Source organism: Lithobates pipiens, unplaced genomic scaffold, assembly GCF_037356315.1.
Source record: "Lithobates pipiens isolate NorthernLeopardFrog02 unplaced genomic scaffold, aLitPip1_a1.2 Scaffold_59, whole genome shotgun sequence".
Classification (NCBI taxonomy): Eukaryota; Metazoa; Chordata; class Amphibia; order Anura; family Ranidae; genus Lithobates; species Lithobates pipiens.
This window is the reverse complement of record NW_027507880.1, coordinates 3,327,622-3,351,094: the sequence shown is the minus strand read 5'-3', so window position 1 is coordinate 3,351,094 and position 23,473 is coordinate 3,327,622. Positions and strand designations below refer to the sequence as shown.

Below are 23,473 nucleotides of genomic sequence, written 5' to 3'. Positions count from 1 at the left end.
ATATATTTGTATTATATTCCACTTTTTAATTAACATCAATTTCAATTAATATTAATTTATTGTTGCCCATTTTTGGCACCTTTAGTGCAAGAAAAGGTCAAGAAAAATGCTGTCTGCAGTCTCTAACCATCTCTTGTATCATGTCTGCAATCCCTTACTTAAACACACTGCTAATAGTATTAGAAAAATTTCCATTTGGTGCACCTCTAACAGACATGATACAAGAGATCAATGCAGCCTCACCATTGCCCATCACATGCAGTCCTTCAAGAGATCAATGCAGCCTCAATGCCCATCAAGAGATCAATGTAGCCTCACCATTGCCCATCACAAGCAGTCCTTCAAGAGATCAATGCAGCCTCAATGCCGCATCACCATTGCCCATCACATACAGTCCTTCAAGAGATCAATTCAGCCTCAATGCCCATCAAGAGATCAATGCAGCCTCACCGGTGCCCCGCACATGCAGCCTCACCAGTGCCCAACAGCCTCACCAGTGCCCGTCATGGGCAATGATTACGCACAGTAGTGTGAAAGTGTGAAACAAGATTGCTGTTGTCCTAGAAGCTGTGTTCATGCATGTCTTGTCCAGCATTTTAATTTTTATTAAACAAACTTACACACTTTTATGCTGCCGGTACTTTTTTCTTTTCTCATGGAACTTTGGATTGCAGACCAGGCAGGCACCCGGCTATGACAGCTGTACAGGATTTGTGCCCAGCAGCCTCACCAGTGCCTGTCATATGCAGCCTACCTGTGCCAAGCAGCCTCTCCAGTGCCTGTGGATGCAACCTGCCTGTGCTCAGATCAGACCGACAATCTCCATATTTCACAGAGGGGATTTCAATTGCCCGGGCTGCAGTAACAATGTCCTACCTCCTGTGATCATGTCACGCTGATTCAATGTCCCGCCACTGGATCAGTGTGCCGTCTATCACAGGAGGCGAGACATTGTTACTGCAACTCAGCTCAGTGACACAAGGAGATCGTGGCAAGGAGAGGAGGGAGTGGAGGACTGGGCGCCCCAGGATGACACTTCAGCAATGGGCAGAACCCGGGGCGGACCCCACCCCCTTTTGGTATCGGCTTTTTTTCTTCTTTTGGTAGTTTTCGGCTGATAATTTTTGCCGGCCGAAATTTCGGTGAACCCCTGGTTTAAATATCACAAGTTCCTACAGTGTACAGCCAGACATTTGTGGACACCTGACCATCACACCTACGTGAGCTTGTAGGACAAGCTCTTCCAAAGCCATGGTCATAATATAGAGTTGCCACCAACGCTCTTCCTATGGTAAGTCTCCAATCTTCTGGAAAGTCTTTCCACAAGTTTACAAAACATTAGTGAGGTCAGGTACTGAAGTTGGATACGAAGGCCTGGTTCAAAAAAGTCACTTTAAGTTGTTCCCTAGGGCTGTGTGCATGCCACTCAAGTTCCTAAAAATCAAACTGGCCAAATCACAGCAGAAAACAAGGCAAAGAACCACCTTCCCCAAACTGTTACCGTAAGGCTGGAAGCTCAATTGTCTAAAATGTCTTTGGCTTCAGGAGTTTCCAGTGAAGGATATGTATAATGAATGGTACAGCTTCCAAACAAACATTTGGAGTAGAGTCCACACACTTTGGGCCATGTAGGTCAGTGCAATAGTCAGGTGTCCACACACTTTGGGCCATATAGGCAATGTGATGGTTAGGCCTCCACACACTTTGTGCCATGTAGTTAGGTGTGATGGTTAAGTGTTCACACACTTTTGGCCATATATAGTTTCATAGTTGTAAGGTTGAATAAAGACACTAGTCCATCCAGTTCAACCTGTATAGGTGTATGCGTGTCATATATATAGGGCTGATGGGCATGTCCACACACTTTGGGTCATGTAGATTAGTGTGATGGTCAGTTGTCCACAAACTTTGGGTGATGTAGGTCAGTTTGGTCCTCAGGTGTTCACACACTTTGGGCCATGTAGGTCAGTGTGATGGTCAGGTGTCCACCTACTTTTGGCCATGTAGGTCAGTGTGATGGTCAGGTGTCCACCTACTTCTGGCCATGTAGGTCAATGTGATGGTCAGGTGTCCACCTACTTCTGGCCATGTAGGTCAATGTGATGGTCAGGTGTCCACCTACTTTTGGCCATGTAGGTCAGTGTGATGGTCATGTGTCCACCTACTTTTGGCCATGTAGGTCAGTGTGATGGTCATGTGTCCACCTACTTTTGGCCATGTAGGTCAGTGTGATGGTCATGTGTCCACCTACTTTTGGCCATGTAGGTCAGTGTGATGGTCAGGTGTCCACCTACTTTTGGCCATGTAGGTCAGTGTGATGGTCAGGTGTCCACCTACATGTAGGTCGGTTAGGGATCCACAATCTTTCGGCTATGTGGCAGTGTTGATACCATATCAGTTAAGTATGTGCAACAGAAGCAGCTATGACATTACGTTCTTCTAATATGATCTACACCTACACGGTGGAGATACAGAGAGTCTGCCTAGTGACTCATTAAATATTTGCATTGTCACCTCCCGTGTCATAATTTCATGACCTCCTCTATTGCAGTGTGTTCAGTGTAGAGGTATTTATAACATCTCTGCTCCTCTCGCGTCACGCGGCTGCTTTATAATCTGAGCTCATTCACTGATTCCGTGACTCATCTCCGAAGTCTCATAAAAACTCTTAGGGATCTTTCACAGCAGTCCCAATGCAAAGACAGTTGTCTTGCTTTCCATGGTGTCATTTTACACCATTGTTTTGCAGTGGTGTGTGCTGAAAAATGTGCTGCATTCAGAGGTTTTCGGTGCATTGAGTTGCGATGCATAAGGAAAAAAAGTGCATTGGCACCGTTTCCCCCCAATGCACACACACATATCACACAGTTGCTGGTGTGAACAAGCTCTTAAAGTGGTTGTAAACCTATAAACAGGGGAGGAAGCTCCTGCATACAGCCTGTGATTGGCAGCCTCACCTCTGCTCCTGTGCGCTGTGTGAAGGTGGGTGTGTACTTCCCTCCAATCAGCTCTCAGAGCTCTCATCACTGAGCTCTGCAGTGTGTAATATTCAGCTTTCTGCCCCCTACTTTTAGAATGCTCAGACCAGTAGTATAAATTCTGCAGATAAAGAGGTACAGCTTATGTAGGAGGATTTGTTCCATCTCTGTGCATCACCTCAGGATAAACCCTTCCAGTGCCAGGACAAGGCAATCTAGTGCCCAGGGCGAAGATGCCCAATGGCACCCCTTAAAAATGTATAGACATTATGTGTCGCAGCATCGGAGCCCCGCACTAGAGATGCCACTGGCTGTCAAATTGCCACTGTGCAGTGTTAGCTTACCCGCCCCCTACCCATGTTCTATGCTGGAAGGAGATGCGGGAAGATAAACACTGCACAGTGACGATCTGGCAGTGCCAATCCAGGAGAGCTGCTGTAGGAGAGGGAGAGAGAGCACAACCCATCCCTCCTCCCGGGTCTCTCCTCCTCTAGCTTGTCTCCTCCATTGCTGCGCTGACTGGAGTAGTAAAGCTGCTGTCACTACTTCTGTCAGCTTGTAGGTAAGAACTCTCCATGCGGTGCCCCCCCCCCCCACCTCACATGATATCACCGCTCCAAGGGCAGACGCCCACCCCTTGTCCCAGCCCTGGTCACTTCACTGGGTATATGTACAACCACTTTATAGGAAACCCGTACTAAGAGAAATATGCACCCTGCACAGCTGACCTCTTTTTTTAAATGCCGGTTTCCTGTCTTTCATACGGATCCTAGGACTTTGGTTCATTTATAATCATTGACCCAGAACACTTATGGTCAATAGCTCTGCCTTTGCTCCAACTTTCCTACAAAAGTGATTGTTCCGGGTCAGTGAACCAGAAAGGGTTAAAACTAGCGACTCTTTTTGACAGGCAATATCAGAAGTCCAGCAATGGAAGTCCACATATTGTTCTCAGCACAGGATTCCTTAAAATGAAACCTCCCAATTTATTATACACGTGCGGCTCGTTTTGTTCAGAATTAATATTTGGACAGATTTTTCGCTATTCGGATATATCCAAATACCGTATATACTCGAGTATAAGCCGAGATTTTCAGCCTCTTTTTTGAGGCTGAAAGTGCCCCCCTCGGCTTATACTCGAGTCATCGCTGTCTGCCCGCTCGATCAGCGTGTCGAGCAGACAGACAGCGGCCATTCTATGATTCAAAAGCCGCGCCTCCGGCTCCGCCTTCGCCTGTGATAGGCGGAACACTGAATTTCCCAGCAGCCTGTGTTCCGCCTATCACGGGCGTCGTCTCATCCTCGTACTACGGTCGAGGATGATACGACGTCCGTGATAGGCGGAACACAGGCTGCTGGGAAATTCAGTGTTCCGCCTATCACAGGCGAAGGAGGAGGCGCGGCTTTTGAATTTTACAATGGCCGCCGACGAAGAGGGCACGGGACGGAGGCAAGGCAAGGCACGGCACGGGACAGGACGGGACGGGACGAAGGCAAGGCACGACACGGGACGGAGGCTCGGGACAAAGGCTCGGGACACAGGTAGGCTGGACACACACACACACACACACACACACACACACGGATGGAGACACACACACACGGATGGATGGATGGATGGAGACACACACACACACACACACACAGGGATGGATGGATACACACACACACAGGGATGGATGGATGGATGGATGGATGGAGACACACACACACAGGGATGGATGGATGGATGGATGGAGACACACACACACAGAGATGGATGGATGGATGGACACACACACACACAGGGATGGATGGACGGACACACAGGGATGGACGGACACACAGGGATGGACGGACACACACACAGGGATGGACAGGCATGTCTCACCCTCGGCTTATACACGAGTCAATAAGTTTGCCAGTTTTTTTGGGGGTAAATTGGGGGCCTCGGCTTATATTCGGGTCGGCCTATACTCGAGTATATACGGTACCCAAATTACAATATAAACAAATTTTACTGAATGCACCGAATAATGAAACAAAATCCGTCTGAATTTCGGAAATTCAAAATTGAATTTTACATCGAACTCCAGTCAAATTCTAACTGTACACATATTGCTGGAATCAAAGATTGTGTGTTATTAGGGTACCATTTCAAAATAATGCTGTTTTAGTAAGCCAATGCCGATTTAATCCCTTCCCGTCTGCGCTATAGCCAAATGACGGCTACACCATTCCCCTACTTTGCCAGGAGGCCATCATATGACGTCCTCCTGCACTCGAGCGGCCTGCGCGCCCCCTACAGGGCACATGCAGCGCACTCTGTATTCAGCGAGTCTATCAGACTCAGCTGATCACAGATCAGAGTAAGGGGGTTGATCCCGACCCATTACCACATGATCAGCAGTCAGCCAATGACAGCTGATCATGTGATGTAAACAGAGCGGGTAATCTGCTATTTTTTTTCACCTCACGCTGATAAGCACGAGAAGAAAAAAAAAAAAAGCTGACCACCGGCAGCTGTCAGAGGGACATCAATCGCGGAGAGCTGCCGTCGAGTGATCTGTGCCCACCTCTGCCACCAGTGTCTCATCACCAGTGCCGCCTCATCTGTGCCCATCAGTGCAACCTATCCATGCCCATCAGTGCTGCCACATCAGTGCTGCCACATCAGTGCTGCTTTACCTGTGCCCATCAGTGCAGCCCATATGTGCAACCTATCAGTGCCCATCAGCATAGCCTCATCAGCGCATATCAATGAAGGAGAAATTTTTTTTTCCTGTTTGCAAAATATTATAACAAGCGATGACATTTGTTTTGTTTTTTAACTTTCCGTCTTTTTGTTTGTTTAGCAAAAAATAAAAACCCCAGTTGTGATTACAATACCACCAAAAGAAAGCTCTATTTGTGGGAGAAACAAAAAAAAAAAAAAAAAAAAAAAAAAAAAGATAAAAATGTCATATGGGCACAGTGTAGCACTGAAATGCGACAGCGCTGAAAGCTGAAAATTGGTTTGGGCAGGAGGGGGGTTTAAGTGCCCAGTAAGCAAGTGGTTAAAGTATCATTGCAATCATTTGAAGATTTTTCTTCATTTTGCCACATAAAAAAAAAAAAAAAAAAAAAAAAAAAAAAGTAAAGTTTTAGATTCGACCGTTTCAAAATTTCTCGATTAGAACGTTCCGAATCAAAAAAAATATATATAAAAAATAAAATAAAAATAATAATTGGTAAATTCGAGAAAAATTCCGAATACAAATTGAAAAAAATTAACCAAATTTAATGAAACGAAATAACTAGATTAACTAATCAAAACAAATTTTTTTGGCAAGGACACATCTACAATTTATCATTCATAATTCTCCTCCTGTTATTGTAAAAGGCACATTTTGTCATTTGTATGAGAACAATAATTTTTATCTGTGTCACAGACCAGTCCTGCCTCTACTGTCCCGAGGTGACCTCTTTAATGACTTGGGAGGTGTGCGCACACACAGTAACAGTTAGAGACAGGCCGTGCCAAACACAGTACAGCGAAAAAGCAAAATCAAAATCTAAAAAGGCAGCATAACCATTGAGGGACCAGTTCACACCAGAATGCAACACGGCAAACCCGCATTCAAAACCCCACTGCATTTGCGATCTGCAGCGGGTGTCAATGCCAACTTAATGACACCTGAAACGCAGGTCGGTATGCGCTATGTGTTTGCCTGCAACAATACACTACAGAAGTACCATGTGGACAGGTTGCAGTGCATTTTATAAAGTAGCGTATGCACTAATTTTGGGGCAGTCCGGCGCAATTTCAGCAAATTTAAATCTGAAATTGCACTGCACCCGGATTGCATGTGAATCGCACAGGAACGCGCAGCGGTCTCATGGGCATATGCATTTATTGGCCTGATTAGGTAGACCGACCACCATTCCCAAATCCCAACTTTGACAATTCTTTCTTGTAGTGAGGCTGCAATCGAACGATAATCAGATTGTTAGTACAGAGCTTTTGAGAGTCAGTCATGACAGGTCACAAAATAGTGACAAAAAAATTATAACTTCAAAAAACTCTCCATGCCTCTTACTAAATACCTTGGACTGTCTACTTTCCATTTGGGGGATATTTGTACTGTCCTGGTGTTTTACAGCTTCAAGAAATTAGATAGGCCTCAAGTACATCAGGACTGATTAATTTTTTATACTGTATATACACATATGCATACGTCTATTTCCCAAAGACAACCTCTGGATATGATGCTGAGCACGTGCACTCAACTTCTTTGGTCAACCATGGTGAGGCCTGTTCTGAGTGGAACCTGTCCTGTTAACCACCTTCAGACCGGACCATTTTGCTGGTAAATGACCAGAGGTCTTTTTACAATTTGGCACTGCGCTGCTTTAACTGGTAATTGCGCGGTCATGCAATGTTGTACCCAAACAAAATTTGCGTCCTTTTCTTCCCACAAATAGAGCTTTCTTTTGATGGTATTTGATTGCCTCTGCGATTCTTATTTTTTGCGATATAAATGTAAAAAGACCGCAAATTTTGAAAAAAAATGATATTTTCTACTTTTTGTTATTAGAAAAATCCAATAAACTCAATTTTAGTCATACATTTAGGCCAAAATGTATTCAGCCACATGTCTTTGGTAAAAAAAAAGTCAATAATTGTATATTTATTGGTTTGCGCAAAAGTTGTCACATCTACAAACTAAGGTACGTTTTCTGGAATTTACGCAGCTTTTAGTTTAAGACTGCCTATCTCATTTCTTGAGGTGCTAAAATGGCAGGGCAGTACAAAACCCCCCCCAAATGACCCCATTTTGGAAAGTAGACACCCTAAGGAAATTGATAAGTGGCATGTTGAGCCCATTGAATATTTTATTTTTTTGCCTCAAGCGATTGAATAATGACAAAAAATAAAATTTTTTTTTTTTTTTTACACAAAGTTGTCACTAAATGATATATTGCTCACACATGCTATGGGCATATGTGAAATGACACCCCAAAATAAATTCTGCTGCTTCTCCTGAGTACGGGATACCACATATGTGGGACTTTTTGGGAGCCTAGCCGCGTACGGGGCCCCGAAAACCAAGCACCGCCTTCAGGTTTTCTAAGGGCGTAAATTTTTGATTTCACTTCTCACTACCTATTACAGTTTTGAAGGCCATAAAATGCCAAGATGGCACAAAACCCCCACAAATGACCCCATTTTAGAAAGTAGACACCCCAAGCTATTTGCTGAGAGGCATTTTGAGTCCATGGAATATTTTATATTTTGCCACAAGTTGCGGGAAAATTACAAACTTTAATTTTTTTTTATTTTTTTTTCACAAAGTTGTCACTAAATGATATATTGCTCACGCATGCCATGGGCATATGTGAAATGACACCCCAAAATAAATTCTGCTGCTTCTCCTGAGTACGGGGATACCACATATGTGGGACTTTTTGGGAGCCTAGCCGCGTACGGAGCCCCGAAAACCAAGCACCGCCTTCAGGCTTTCTAAGGGCGTTACAGTTTTGAAGGCCATAAAATGCCAAGATGGCACAAACCCCCCCCAAATGACCCCATTTTGGAAAGTAGACACCCCTAAATTTAGGGGTACACTAGTGAGACTAGGTAATAAATGGCGGGTGCCCTGAAACTATAAAAAAAATAACTAACCAACCAGCGTCACCTGTAACAGTTATATGGTGATCACTGGTGAAAGGGTTAACTAAGGGGCAATCAGGGGGCTTTATGCGGTAGTATATGGGGGTCCCTGGCGCTATAAAAAGCTGCGGCGAACCTAAATACCTACCTGCCTAACTAGCGTCACCTGTGACACTAATACAGTGATCAGAAAAACGATCGCTTATTAGGCTGGGTTCACACTGGAGCGATGTGGGAACGCCACGAATGCGCGGCGGGTTCCCGCATCACATGCCTCCCGGCGGCAGTTCACACTGCCCTATGCGAACTGCTGGGAGTGTCAGTGAAATGTTAATGACACCCCCAGATCAGTTCGCATATCGCAGTGAGATCTGCAAACTCGGATCGCATGGTGTGATCACCCATGCGATCCGATTCTGCTGCGGACCAAAAAAAGGGTCCCGTGCGAGTTTGCGGCGGGTGCGGCGGGTGCGACACGAATTCAGCCATACTATCTGTATGGCTGAACTCGAATCGCACAGAGATCGGATGTGATTTGCACTGCAGTGCGGTGCGAATCCCATTCGTTCTCATAAACCGCTGCAATGTGAACCCAGCCTTAGTGACACTGGCGAGGGGGGGTGATCACGGGGTTAAACCTTTATTGGGGGGGGTTAGGGGGGCACATTAGAACTAAAGGGGGCTAACCCTAACTGCCCTAACAGTTATTACAGTCACAAATGACACCAATGCAAAAAAAAAAAAAAAAAGCAATTGGTGTCACTGTGACTGGGGGGGCAGGGGTAATTGGGGGGTGATCGGGGGGTAAAGGGGGGTGTGAGTGTGCCTGGCATGTTCTACTGTGTAGTGTAGTGCTTGTGCAACTCACCGATGCTCTCTCCTCGGTGCCGGAACGAAAAATACCGACACGGAGGAGAGAATACATCACTTCCTCTCCTGTGTTTACATTACAGGAGAGGAAGTGATGTCACGGGACATTTTCATTCGTCGCGAGCGATCGCGAGGGGGTGGCCATGAATGAATGGCCGTCCCCTCGTCCGGGATCGCTCCCGAACGAATACCGACCGCCGTAGGCACCGGGCGGGGGCCCGATCGGGCCCCCGACCGGCGGGCAGGCAAGGACGTACATGTAAGCCCTTATGCCTGCCCGTGCCATTCTGTCGACGTACATCGTCGTGCGGCGGTCGGCAAGTGGTTAAACCGCTGTATGGTCTTGGCCACAGTGCTGCAGCTCAGTTTCAGGATCTTGGCAATCTTCTTATAGCCTAGGCCAGTGATGGCGAACCTTGGCACCCCAGATGTTTTGGAACTACATTTCCCATGATGCTCGACTACACTGCAGAGTACATGAGCATCATGGGAAATGTAGTTCCAAAACATCTGGGGTGCCAAGGTTCGCCATCACTGGCCTAGGCCATCCTTTATGTAAAGCAACAATTCTTTTTTTTAGATCCTCAGAAAGTTCTTTGCCATGAGGTGCCATGTTGAACTTCCAGTGACCAGTATGAGTGATTGAGAGTGATAACATCAAATTTAACACACCTGCTCCCCATTCACACCTGAGACCTTGTAACACTAAATGAGTCACATGACACCAGGAGAGAAACAAGCTAATTGGGCCCAATTTAGACATTTTCACTTAGGGGTGTACTCACTTTTGTTGCCAGTGGTTTAGACATTAATGGCTGTGTGTTGAGTTATTTTGAGGAGACAGAAAATTGACACTGTAATACAAGCTGTACACTCACTACTTTACATTGTAGCAAAGTGTCATTTCTTCAGTGTTGTCACATGAAAAGATAGAATAAAATATTTACAAAAATGTGAGGGGTGTACTCACTTTTGTGAGATACTGTGTACACACACACACACACACACACACACACACACACACACACACACACACATATAATATATATATATATATATACACACACACACACACACACATATACACACACACACACACCCAGGGGTGGACTGACCGGTCGGTCCATTCGGCTGTGGTCTGAGGGCCCGCATTGATCTATTTCGAGCCCGGCCGGGCCCCAGCGCACACTTGTGAGGATCAAAGGGAAGGGGGCCCGGCCTGGGTAGAAGAGGCAGAACCGCCTGCTGTGACAGCTTTGATTGTCTGTGGACACCCAGTGTTTCTGTCACACAAAGTCCTGCCTCCTGGATTGGCCCCTTTGATAGACAACACACTGGTCCAATGGACCAGTGCACGGGACTTTGTATGACTGCGAGTGCCGGAACCACCGGGCAAAAACAAAAGCTGTCCTAGTGGGCGATGATGTTAGAGGCCCTCTCAGTGTAGTCTCTAATGGACACTGTTAGAGAGAGATCCCCCCTTCAGGTCCCATTAGAGTCTTTTTAGAAAGCATCCCCTCGAGGCCCCATTAGAGTCTACAACAGACCGTCTAATGGACACTATTAGAGAGAGACCCCTGCCCCCCCCCCCCCCCCCCCCGACAGGTCCCATTTGAAAAAAAAAAAAAGGCAGATATTGTACTTCGTGCAAAATGTAGGGGTGGGGGTCCGACAGGGGGCCCTTGCTTTATTTGGTCCGGGGGCCCCAAGTATTGTCAGCCCACCTTGCACACACCATACACTCTGACAGTGTATACACTGATTTGAGTTAAAAAAAAAAAAAGAAGTAGCAGGATACATTTTGGCCTAAATTTATGAAGAAAGATTTATAGTGATGCACCAAAATGTTGGCCCGCCAAAAATAAGGTTTTCAACGTTTTGCCAAAAGAAAAAAAAAAAAAGAAAAGAAAAAATGCAGACAATGGCTGCCAAAAACACCCATCATTTTACCTTGCATATGGTGTGTTTCAAACAAATGCATCAAAAATGCATAAGTGCATTTTTGATGCGTTCTTGCTGCATTTTTTTTAACTGACCAAAAATGCAGCAAGCAGAATTTTGTAACATCGCTCCAAAAGATGCTGATAATAGCCAGCAATAAATTTGTATTCATTTAAATTCATGATATTAATATTACGGCAATTAAAAAGTCGAATATAATACAAATTAGAGAGATAGAGAGATAGATAGAGATATATATATATATATATATATATATATATATATATATATATATATATATATATATATCTATCTATCTATCTATCTATCTATCTATCTATCTATCTATCTGAAAACTCAGGATGCACTTGGCCGAAACTGAAATAAAAATTATATATATATTGTATACACATAAAAAATTAATATATATGATTTAGAATATTTTATTATTATATAGATTTATAAACGCGTCGGTGCTCAGTCACACCTGTGAGTGTGAGCCAAGCCTTATGCCCCATACACACAGTCAGAAACTCAGACAGAAATAGTCCGATCGGATTGTGTTGTCGGAAAATCCGATCGTGTGTGGGCTCCATCTGACTTTTTCTGTCGGAATTTCCGATGGAAAAAGTTGGAGCGCTGGATCTAAAATTTTCAGACAACAAACTGCGATCGGACTTTTTCCGATCGTGTGTAGAGAATTTCCGACGCACAAAGTGGCACGCATGCTAAGAAAAAATTTAGAGACGAAAGCTATTGGCTACTGGCCTCTACATAGTCCGGTCGTACGTTTATTTTTTTTTTTACGTCACCTCATTCCGAACGATGGGATTTTCTGACAACTTTGTGCGACCGTGTGTATGCAAGACAAGTTTCGGCCAAAATCCGTCGGAAAAAATCTGACGGATTTTGTGGTCGGAATGTCTGACCGTGTGTATGGGGCATTAGAGTTGTGTGTGGTCCAGCTCTCCCTGTTATAATCTCCATAATACGAGATTACCACCATAAAATCCAGAGGAGAAGCCCTCATAATGAGGACCATGGCAGGTGTCCAGACCTGGGATAGAGCCCTCAAGACGTAGAGACCTTTAATTCCCCAGCATCCACCAAATACTTGAATACTCGTTTTCAATTGACAATTTCTTTTTTTTGTTTGTTTTAACAAGACAATGGCATGCAAAGTGCAGTGCCACACACAGTGGTCCAATCGGCATTTGTAGTTCACCAATCTGACTGCAACGCGTTTGGTTGCTATGAGCTCTTGCTCTTTGCGCTGCCTCTTCCAATAAGCCTGATTGTGTTGGTTTCGTAGTCATTAATCAGTTGGGTTGGAGCTCCTATGAACAGCTGTGCTATCAGTGCAGATGGTCAGTGGATAATCCCCCTAATACCTGTAACATGTTATTAAGGTTTTTACTGTTTGGTGGGGGAGGGGAGAGGGTCAAGAGACAGCTGGGAATAGAGAGACACACACAACATACTTGTTCTGATTTCATGGACAGGCAAATGCCAGATTTAGATGAAAACATTTCCCTGGAAAAAGGTCACCCCCTGATTATTAGGGCTCATTCACATGCAGGCACTATGGGCGTGATTTACTAAAGGCAAGGAGACTGTGCACTTCTGCAAATGCAGTTGCTCCACAGCTTAGTAAATGATGTAAAACTTCACTTTCTCAATCACATGCAATGAAAAAAAAAAAAAAAAAAAAAAAAAAAAAAATGAAAAAATAAATAAAATAAATAAATAAAAAAACAGCATTTTTTTGCTTGCACATGATTGGATGATGGAAGTCAGTAGACACGTTTACCAAGTTGTGGAGCAACTGCACTTGCAAAAGTGCACCGTCTATTTGCCCTTTAGTAAGGCCCCTTTCACACTTGGGCGGTGTGGGCGTCAGCGGTAAAGCGCCGCTATTTTTACCGTCGCTTTAGCGGCGGTATGCGGCCACTAACAGGGCAGTTTTAACCCCCGCTAGCGGCCGAAAAAGGGTTAAAACCGGCCCCGCAAAGCGCCGCTTTCCCGGCAGTATAGCCGTGCTACCCCATTGATTTCAATGGGTAGGAGCGGTGAATACACCGCTCCAAAGATGCGGCTAGCAGGACTTTTTTCACCGTCCTGCTAGCGCACCGCTCCAAAGATGCGGCTAGCAGGACTTTTTTCACCGTCCTGCTAGCGCACCGCTCCAGTGTGAAAGCCCTCCGGCTTTCACGCTGGAGTGAAAATGGCGGGTTTTTACAGGCTCTATTTTTAGTGATGTATCGTCTGAAAACCGCCCCAGTGTGAAACGGGCCTAAATCAACCCCTATGTGTACAGGGCTGATCACTCGCAGGTGATCGCAACATAGCAATTACATGCAAGCAGCCGCGTCTCTCGGGGATCTCTGGTGGAACGCTGGTTGCGAACTCCCTCTGGAGGGATATGCAGTAGACATGTGCGATCCGTTTCGTACGAATCTCAAATTCGTACGAATTTCCCTAAATTCATACGTTTGGGAGGATCCAAAATACGAATTGCCATGCGTCCGAATTTTGTACGAAATATGAACTTTTGTTTACGAATCCCCAGGAGGAAGTCAGCACAGCACAGGGATGGTGGGAGCCCCACATCTAACAAAAATTCGTATTTCGGATAGGAAATTCTTCAACGGAACTTCGTATTTTGGATAAAAACCAAACTTTCATCAGCAATCGGCTGTCATATTGAGGTATATTTTTGCCTTTAAATTCATCATAACGAACGTTCGTACAAGTGAACGAACCTAACGACAATTCGTATTTCGTACGATTTGAAATGGAATTTCGGACACGAAATACAAAGTATGAATTAATTTTAATATGAATCGTAATGGAACAGAACAAAACAAAATTTATTGACGGCATCAATGTCTAGCTATTAGTGGACCTCCAGCAGTTGCAAAACTACAACTCCCATCATGCCTCTGCCTCTGCGTGTCATGCTTGTGGCTGTCAGAGTCTTGCTGTGCCTCATGGGACTTGTAGTTTTGCAACAGCTGGAGGTCCACTAATTACATATCCCTGCCCTACCGTATATGGGCCACTTTTATTGGTCATTTTGTTAGAATGTCTTCAGAAATCTGCTTTTATATGCCCATTTTGGGGGAGGGGGTTAAGACTAGGGCTGAAACAACTAATCGATTATGAAATGAATCGATTACTATTTTCAGAATCGATTAATTGGCCAGTAACATAATGGGGTTAAAAAAAAAAAAAAGAGCCCTTTATAGTACAAAAATATAATCACTCCTGTAAAATATTACTTTTACTGTTCTACAGTAAAAAAAAAAAAAAATTAACCCCTTCCAGTAGTGATTATTTGTTTTTTTGTTTTTGTACTATAAAGGGCTAATTTTAGCCTTTTTAAACCCGTTATGTTACTAAACGTCTTAGGCCTAGTTCACATCTATGTGTTTATTGGTACTTTTTGCAGAAACGCACTACAGTTCATTTACATGGTTTCCTATGGGACACGTTCATATCTGTGATTTTTTTTTTTTTTTTCAGCCGCTGCATATTTGGAAAGGGTCGGGGACTTTTAACGCAAAACGGTGCTTTTTTTGGTTCAATATACTTCAATGGAGCAGCTGCAGAAAAGAATGTAATGTGTTTTTGCAGCAATTTGTGTTTTTTAATCTGCCCAAAAAAAAAATGCAAAAAAAAACGCAAATTGCAATAAAATCACGTGCGCAAAAAGCAAAAACGCATAGCAAAAAGCAATGCAGAAACAGATCAAAAGCAAAAACTGCATAGGTGTGTACCGAGCCTTATGTGGGCCTCACGGATCAATTTTCAGGTGAGAATATTCAGACGAAAAATCTTTGTACATTCGCTGAATGAAAGAATTTTTTTTTTAATTTTTCACTTCATTTCTGAACGAAAACCACATACACTGTCTGAAAATTCTTTTGACGGAGAAGTTTTCTATTTCCAAATTTTCCCGTCACTGTGGTTGAAAATGAACGTCAATTTGACCCACTTTTTTTTTTTTCTTTTGAAATGTTATTTATCAATTAATCGAAACAATAATCGACCAACTAATCGATTATGAAAAAGACTGACAGGTGAACCTGATTGGGTCTGCCTAAAAAACAGCATGGGCAGAGCAATCGGACCCTCCAATCTCCTCTCTGAACCTGAGGGTGTCACGGATATGTGTTTGTTGACACCTGCCAACATCCAATCCGAATCGCTAAAAACAGACAGAAGCGGATCCGTTCCCCACCTGTCTGGTGGATTCGATGCCAGTTGAGTGTAACCGACAGGGGGTCCATTTACATCCGTCTGCCCATAGAGCAGAGTGGGCTGTGTCTATGGGGAACGTTTGACTACTCTTTTAGAAGGACACGGATGTGAATGAGAAGGCTTGGCTTGCAGTCTCCGCTTTAATTTATCCCAAAAGTTTTCTATCACGATGAGGTCTGGACTCAAACTCGTTCATCCATGTCTTTATGGGCCTTGCTTTGTGCACTGGTGTGCAGTCATGTTGGAACCGGAAGGGGCCATCCCCAGACTGTTCCTGCAAAGTTGAGCGCATGAAATTGTCCAAAATGTCTTGGTATGCCGATGCCTTAAGGGTTCCCTTCACTGGATCTAAGGGGCCAAGCCCAACTGCTGCAAAAAAAAAAAAAAAAAAAAAGACTCCACATCATAATCCCCCTTCACCAAATGATTTGGACCAGTGCACAAAGCAAGGTCCATAAAGACATGGATGAGCGAGTTTGGGGTGGAGGAACTTGATTGGCCTGCACAGAGTCCTGACCTCAACCCGACAGAACACCTTTGGGATGAATTAGAATAGAAACTGCGAGCCAGGTATTCTCGTCCAACATCACAAAATGTGCTTCTGGAGGAATGGTCAAACCTTCCCATAGACACACTCCTAACTAAACCTTGTGGACAGCCTTCCCAGAAGAGTTGAAACTGTTATAACTACAAAAGGGTGGACCAAAATCAATATTAAACCCTACGGACTAAGACTGGGATGCCATTAAAGTTCATGTGTGTTTAACCACTTAGCAACCGGCCCATAGCCGAATGACGGCTACAGGGCGGTTGCTTAACTCTAGGATGGCGTACAGCGACGTCCTCCCAGAATCCCGCTCTCACGCACCCGAGAACATCCGTGACTGCTGAGTCCTCTGGCATCGTGCCCGTTTACCACATGTAAACAAATTGGCGTGATATCTGGTTCCTTCCTCCCCTCTCCATCCAGTGTGAGCAGAGAGGGGAGTGATCAGTGGCAGCAGCGCTGTGGGCTGCATGTGTAGTGTGCTGCTCAGTGACAGATCCATCCATCCATACTCTGCATACCCATCCATCCATATATGCTCACCCATCCATACTCATTCATACTAAGCATGCTCAGCCATCCAAAAAAAAATAAAATAAAAAAAAGTGCCTTTACTTCCTCTTTAAATCTGTACACGAGCAAAAGAATACCGCTTTCAAAGCGTTCGTGCGACAATCTAAACGTTCATACACAGCTTTTGTCTGAAATTATCCAAAGGGACAAAACATGAAAAACTTTCTTGTGCAATACCAGAGATTGTACAATTTTCATTTGATCGCTTTTCTTCCGAAAATACAATACAAATTTTTATTCTATAATACGAGAATTTTCAGAAATGGACTAATCTCTTCATTTTCAATATGAGACTAGCATATATAAAAAAAAATAAAAAATAAAAACTAACAATCATTTGTCCAATATTGTCATATTGTATACAAGGCTGCCCATTAGTAAACTGCCACCTTTGTTCTCCTGAGATATTAAACAATACAATAATGCACACAATCCAGCCCTGCGCCTGTATAAAGGTATTGCTCATTCATACCCTTAACAGGCTCCGGGCTTATCAGTCATCTGAGATCAAACAGCAGAGATCGATGTGCAGGGCAGAGGTCAAGCAATACACCCATCATTACCTTCCTCCCAGCCAGGAATACACAGATCGCCTTTGTTTAAGCCAGAGTCCCAACAATATGAACCACAAAACACGCCTTTCGAGAATCTCAGATCTGCGGTACCTTAACCACTTCAGCCCCAGAAGGTGTTACCCCCTTCATGACCAGGCCATTTTTGGCTCAGAGGCACTGCACTACTTTAACTGGCAATTGCGCGGTCATGCAACACTGTACCCAAACAAAATTTATATAATTTTATTTTTTTCACACAGTATTCTTTTGGTGGCATTTAATCACTTGTTTTTGTATTTTTTTTTATTATATAAAATAAAAAAAAATTAAAGATAAAAAAAAATAAAAATGTCAGTTTTTCAGGCGGACCTGAACGGGTGCTCCATAGAGCTCTATGGAGCGTCGGATGTCAGCGGTGACATGTCCGCTGACATCCGACCCGCTCCGATCCGAAAAAGTGTAACGAAGGAAAAAGCAATTTTTCCATCCGTCTGCGGATCGGATCGGGTGACGACGGGCACTGTGGTCCGTCGTCATCCGATCTCCCATAGGGGAGAGCAGTGCTGTGACAGGTCCGTCCCTGCGCAGTGTGCAGAGACAGACCTGTCATCTCCCTGCTCAGCGGGGATCGGCGGAGTGATCCCCGCTGAGCAAACGGATATCCACGGGGTGGATCAGAACTGATCCGCCCCGTGTGAAAGGACCCTTACAGTTATAGTGTCTACAAACTATGGGATATATACAATTTTTATTTATTTAAAAAAAAAAAAACGACTAATGGCGGTGATCAGCAACTCATAGTGCAGCGGGCAATCTGACACTGGCTGGGAACTGACTGCCACTGATAATACAGTGATAATACTATGCATTGTCACTGTACTAATGACACTGGCTGGGAAGGGGTTAAAATCTCAGGTAATCAAAGGGTTAAAGAGGAAGTAAACCCTGATGGGTTTACTTCCTCTTTGATTCCTTACAAAGGTAAAGCATAATGGACTACTATGCATCGCATAGTAGTCCATTATGTGTCACTTACCTGACACAGGAGCCAGTGAAGTCACCGCTGTCCCCTGTAGTTCCGAGCGTCCATCTTCTTGGTGGGTCTCTGTGGGTCTCGCTGCTCCGGCGCTGTGATTGGCCGGAGTAGCGATGACTTCACTCCCGCGCATGCGCACGGGAGCCGACACGCGCAGCATATCGCCGCAATCTGCGGCTTACCCAGTGCGCCTGACATCGCTGTCTACGGCGCATGCACCGTAGACAGCGGTGGCTGTCTTCAGGTAAATATCTCCTAAACCGTATAGGTTTAGGAGATATTTCTTGGACCTACAGGTAAGCCTTAATGGAGGCTTACCTGTAGGTCAAAGTGGTTTGTAAGGGTTTACAACCACTTTAAGGCCCGTACACACGATCTGACTTTTTGACAACAAACATGAATATTAGCTGTTTTAAGGCAACATCCGACTGTGTGTACGCTCCATCGGACAAACGTTTTCGGTTTTCATCGGACTTTTGTTGGCTGTGCGAACGGACAAACTTTTGCCGTCCAGTTCCCCATTGCTCAGCTTGTAAACACAGGAAGGCCCTTGAGCGTCCAATATGGCTTGCGCGTTTCGAGGGACAGCCCCTCTTCCTCAGAGCCAGGAATTGCCAGCCACGTATGGTTGCTAAGGACGTGGCGGGAGCAAGCACCCACAGCTTCCATAGTAACCACTGACAGCAGGAAGCGGTCACGTTCCTTCGTACACAATAAAGACCCTAAACATTTGGTGTTTATACGAATCTCCAAGCAGCGAGCGTTAGGCCCGAAAAACCCCAAGTAAACACGAAGGCGTGTGTTTTATACGGAGAGGAAAGGACAGCAGGATTTCTAGAGAACACAGACTGCAGACTGATGAGACCTGGGTAAACATATGACCTGGAACAAACGCTTACCACCCACATACGTGTAAACACGGCCTTTTCAGCAACAGGCGGTATATAAACATACTGCTGTCAGAGTTTATTCCTATGACTATATGGCTTACATGTATTAACCTGTTCATTACCAGAACTAAGCCTGAGCACTAGGTTAGAGGTTAAGGTTAACCACTTCAGCTCTGGAAGATTTACCCCCCAATGACCAGGCCATTTTTGCGATACGGCACTGCGTTACTTTAACTGACAATTGCGCAGCCGTGAGAGGCTGTACCCAAATAAAAACATATGCCCTCCCCCCCCCCCCCCCCCACAAATAGAGCTTTCTTTTGGTGGTATTTGATCAGCGCTATAAACACACAAAAAAAAAAAAAAAAAAAAAACACAATGTTTTTTACTTTCTGCTATAATCCCCTATTCACACCTATGTGAATTAGATGTGCGTTTACCCGCATCTAATTCGCATAGCAGGAGAATGTGACTGGCTCCCTATGGAGCCGGTTCACATATCTCCAGGGCGGCTGCGGAGCGCACTGCAGAAAAAACGCGCGCATCTTTGGCTCCGTTTCAGGGCCGAATTCAGGCATAGAATCGCCCCAATTCGTCCCCGAAATGGGGAACAGGGACGCACAGGGCTCCTGTGCGATCCGCAGCGTGTTATAGCGTGAACCCAGGCTAAAACATATCCAAGGAAGAAGAAGACGGCGGTGACAGAAGACCGGGCCAGAAGATAGCGGACTCCTGCGAGAAGACCCCCAGAGCTGTGCAATAAATTTTAAACCCTTGTGTTGTGTTTTTTTTTTCACCAGGTGAATGGGTACACCTATACATTGTACCCCATACTCACATGGGGGGGCCTGTATCTGGGGGCCCCCTTATTAAAAGGGGGCTCCCGGACTCCGATAAGCCCCCCTGCCCACAGACCCCGACAACCAACGACCAGGGTTGTCGGGAAGAGGCCCTTGTCCTCATCAACATGGGGACAAGGTGCTTTGGGGTGGGGGGGGCCCTCCTTCCCCAAAGCACCCCCTATGTTGAGGGCACACGGCCTGGTACAGCTCAGTAGGGGGGGGGGGGGGCGCTCGCTCATCCCCACCCCCTTTCCTAACCGGCCAGGCTGCGTTCTCGGATAAGGGTCTGATATGGACCTTGGGGGGGGGGGGGGACCCCCACGCCGTTTTTTTGGCGTAGGGCTTCCCCTTTAAGTCCATACCAGGTGACGGGGCCAGCAATGCGTCAATCTCGCCGCCAAAAGCGGCGACATTGACCTCCTTCGCTAGTCCCGGCTACATGGAGCCGCTTTCAAAATGAACGGACTTTCCTCCGTGTGTGGGCAAGTCTGTTCATTTTCAAAAGTACGGCGGACTCCCACCATAGTCTGGCGGACCTAGTTCACTGGAAAAGTCCGGTTGTATGTGGGCAGGTCCGCTCGTTCGGAAAGTCTGGCGGACCTCCGCTTCAAAGACCGGCGGTTTGTCCGCTGGGATAAGTCTGCCGGACAGTCTGATCGTGTGTACGCGGCATAAGTGACACTTTTTTGAAGACCAGTGACACCAATACAGTGGTCAGTGCTAAAAAAAAAAAAAAATTCTCGTGACATTTCAAATCATAGCAAAAAAAAAATAATTTTTTAACTTTAAACCAACAAATATCATAAAAAGGTTTAGTGTTTAAGTGGTTAAACTTTCCTCATTTGCACACAAAGTCTATTCCTTTGACAAATTGTTACAATGTTTATACTTAAGTTCCACTGCTAAAGAATGTTGCGATTCTTGGCAGACTGCCCGCTTTTTTTTTTTTCTTCCTTTCTTTTGAGGGCTGTAGTTTCAGCAGAGCAGAGAGAATTCTCTGCATAGAAAGAATTGGGAAACACTGTTGTCAAGATCGCAACGGAAAAAAAAGAAAATTGCGATAACGATTCTTGACGATTAATCACGCAGCTCTAACTGTTAATGTACTAAATGACACTGCCAGGGAAGGGGTTGACATCAAAGACGATCAAAGGGTTAAAGGTGTTTCCTGGGTAAAATAGATAGAACACCTTTGGGATGAAAAAGGGTCCTTTCACACGGGGCGGATCAGTGCTGATCCGCCCCGTGGATATCCGCTTGCTCAGCGGGGATCGCCGGAGCGATCTCCGCTGAGCAGGAAGACGACAGGTCCATCTATGCACACTGCGCAGGGAAGGACCTGTCACAGCGCCGCTCTCCCCTATGGGAGATCAGGTGACGACGGACCGTAGTGTCCGATCCGATGACGGATGGAAAAAAAAGCTTTTTCCTCCGTCACACTTTTTCGGATCGGCTTGAATGTCAGCGGACATGTCACCGCTGACATCCGACGCTCCATAGAGCTCTATGGAGCATCCGTTCAGGTCCGCCTGAAAAACTGACAGTTGGACCTGAACGGATCGTCCGTGTGAAAGGGGCCCTTAGAATAGAGACTGCAAGCCAGGCCTTCTCGTCCAACATCAGTACCTGACCTTACAAAATTCGGAAGAATAGTCAAACATTCCCATAGACACACTCCTAAACCTTGTGGACGGCCTTCCCAGAAGAGTTGAAGCTGTTATAGCTGCCAAGTGTGGGCCAACTCAATATTGAACCCTACGGAATATGACTGGGATGCCATTAAAGTTCATGGCAGTCGTCCCAATACTTTTGGTAATATTGGTGTTTTAACCTTCGTGCGACAAGAGGAATCCCATTATTGCCTACAGAGCCATCTACACCTAGGTAATGTGTTTCGGGGCGAATAGGGAAAAGGGTGCAAGCACTTCTTTTGGTGCAACATGAATGAAAAATTCAATTTAAAAAAAATTAAAAAAATTAAATAAAAATGAAAAACAAACAAAAAAAATTAAAATAAATAAAAAAATAAAAATAAATCAAAACAAACACAAAACAAAGCAAAAAGAAAGCAAAAAAGAGTCCGAATAGAAAAAAAAAGCAAACACAAAGCAATTCAAAAACAAAGCAAAAAACCACAAAAGCGTCCGAATAGAATAAAAATATTTATGCCGGCACATTTGGCCGCAGTTCAGCTTCATGTTTTTAATTCCGTCGATCGATTGTGATCATGAAAACCTGTTTCCAGCACGCGGCGCGCACAGCAGGGCTCTGGATGAAGACAATCCCTTCCCCCCCCCCCCCCCCCCCCCTCCAAAGGTGTTTCCTTGTTTACAGCTGAAAAGGGTGGATTTGGTGGTTAGGTCACGTCATCCTGTCTCATGAGCTGCCAACACGTCTCTATGGGAAAATGACAGCAAAGCACTTTTCTGTTCCTACTAAATAGTACAAATCACAGCGTTGCTCATTCATTGCAATCCATCACTGATGAGACCCCATAAGGGAGGAACAGTCTGCCTGCAGATTAGAACACCACGGATCTTCAATTGTCGTCCAAAATGTTTATTGCAGAGAGATCAGATCCCCAAAAAAAAGCAGAAGTGAAACGTTTTGGAGCCTTCATCAAAGATATGATCACAGGCCTGATGAAGGGGTCCTCCTAGGGTTGTCACCTCATCCCTTTAAACCCAAACACATAAATTCCTCAGGTTCTGGGGCTGATTGAGGTGGTAATTAAACTCACTTGGTGCCTTATCTGCATTTAATTTGCCTCAAAACCTTTGTAATTCAAAGGTGTTTGGGTTTAAAGGCATGAGGTGGCAACCTTAGGTCCTCCATGGCCGGGCAACATTGTACTTATTCTTTTTTGTCATGTGATCTCTCTGCAATAAAATCTTTGGACGGCATCTGAACTTGAAGATCCATGGTGTGCTGGCAAATGTGTGTATTGATCTGTGATATATCCAGTGTCCAGCTGGTAATCGATACAGAACCCGCTACAGAGGAGCCTGTGATCCAGGAATGTGTGCAGTGGGAATATAGACAAGACTGCCTACAGATTAGATCACCGAGCTCTACTTCCGAATGACGGAGCCACCAGTTTATTAACTGCTTCCGGGCCACCCACCGCACATATACTGCGGCTGGGTGGGCCTGGCTGTGCGAAACAATATACCTGTATGTTGTTTTGACTTCTGGAGGCCAAAAAATGGTCTGAGGGGGTCAAAATGGGTCCTGGAAGGCCAATAAAAAAAAAAAAAAAAAAAAAAAAAATCACATTCCTGGGCCTTGAGGTTGAAAATGGTCCTCAGAGGTCAAAATTGCACTCCCAGGCCTTGGAGGCTGAAAAT

The 23,473-nt window shown here is 45.0% G+C and overlaps 1 protein-coding gene across 7 annotated transcripts in view; it reads right to left on the bottom strand.

Annotated features, from left to right (window-relative positions):
* Positions 1-23,473, bottom strand: part of LOC143958178 (syntaxin-3-like) — a 93,424-nt gene that overhangs the window by 55,564 nt on the left and 14,387 nt on the right. The window lies entirely within an intron of this gene.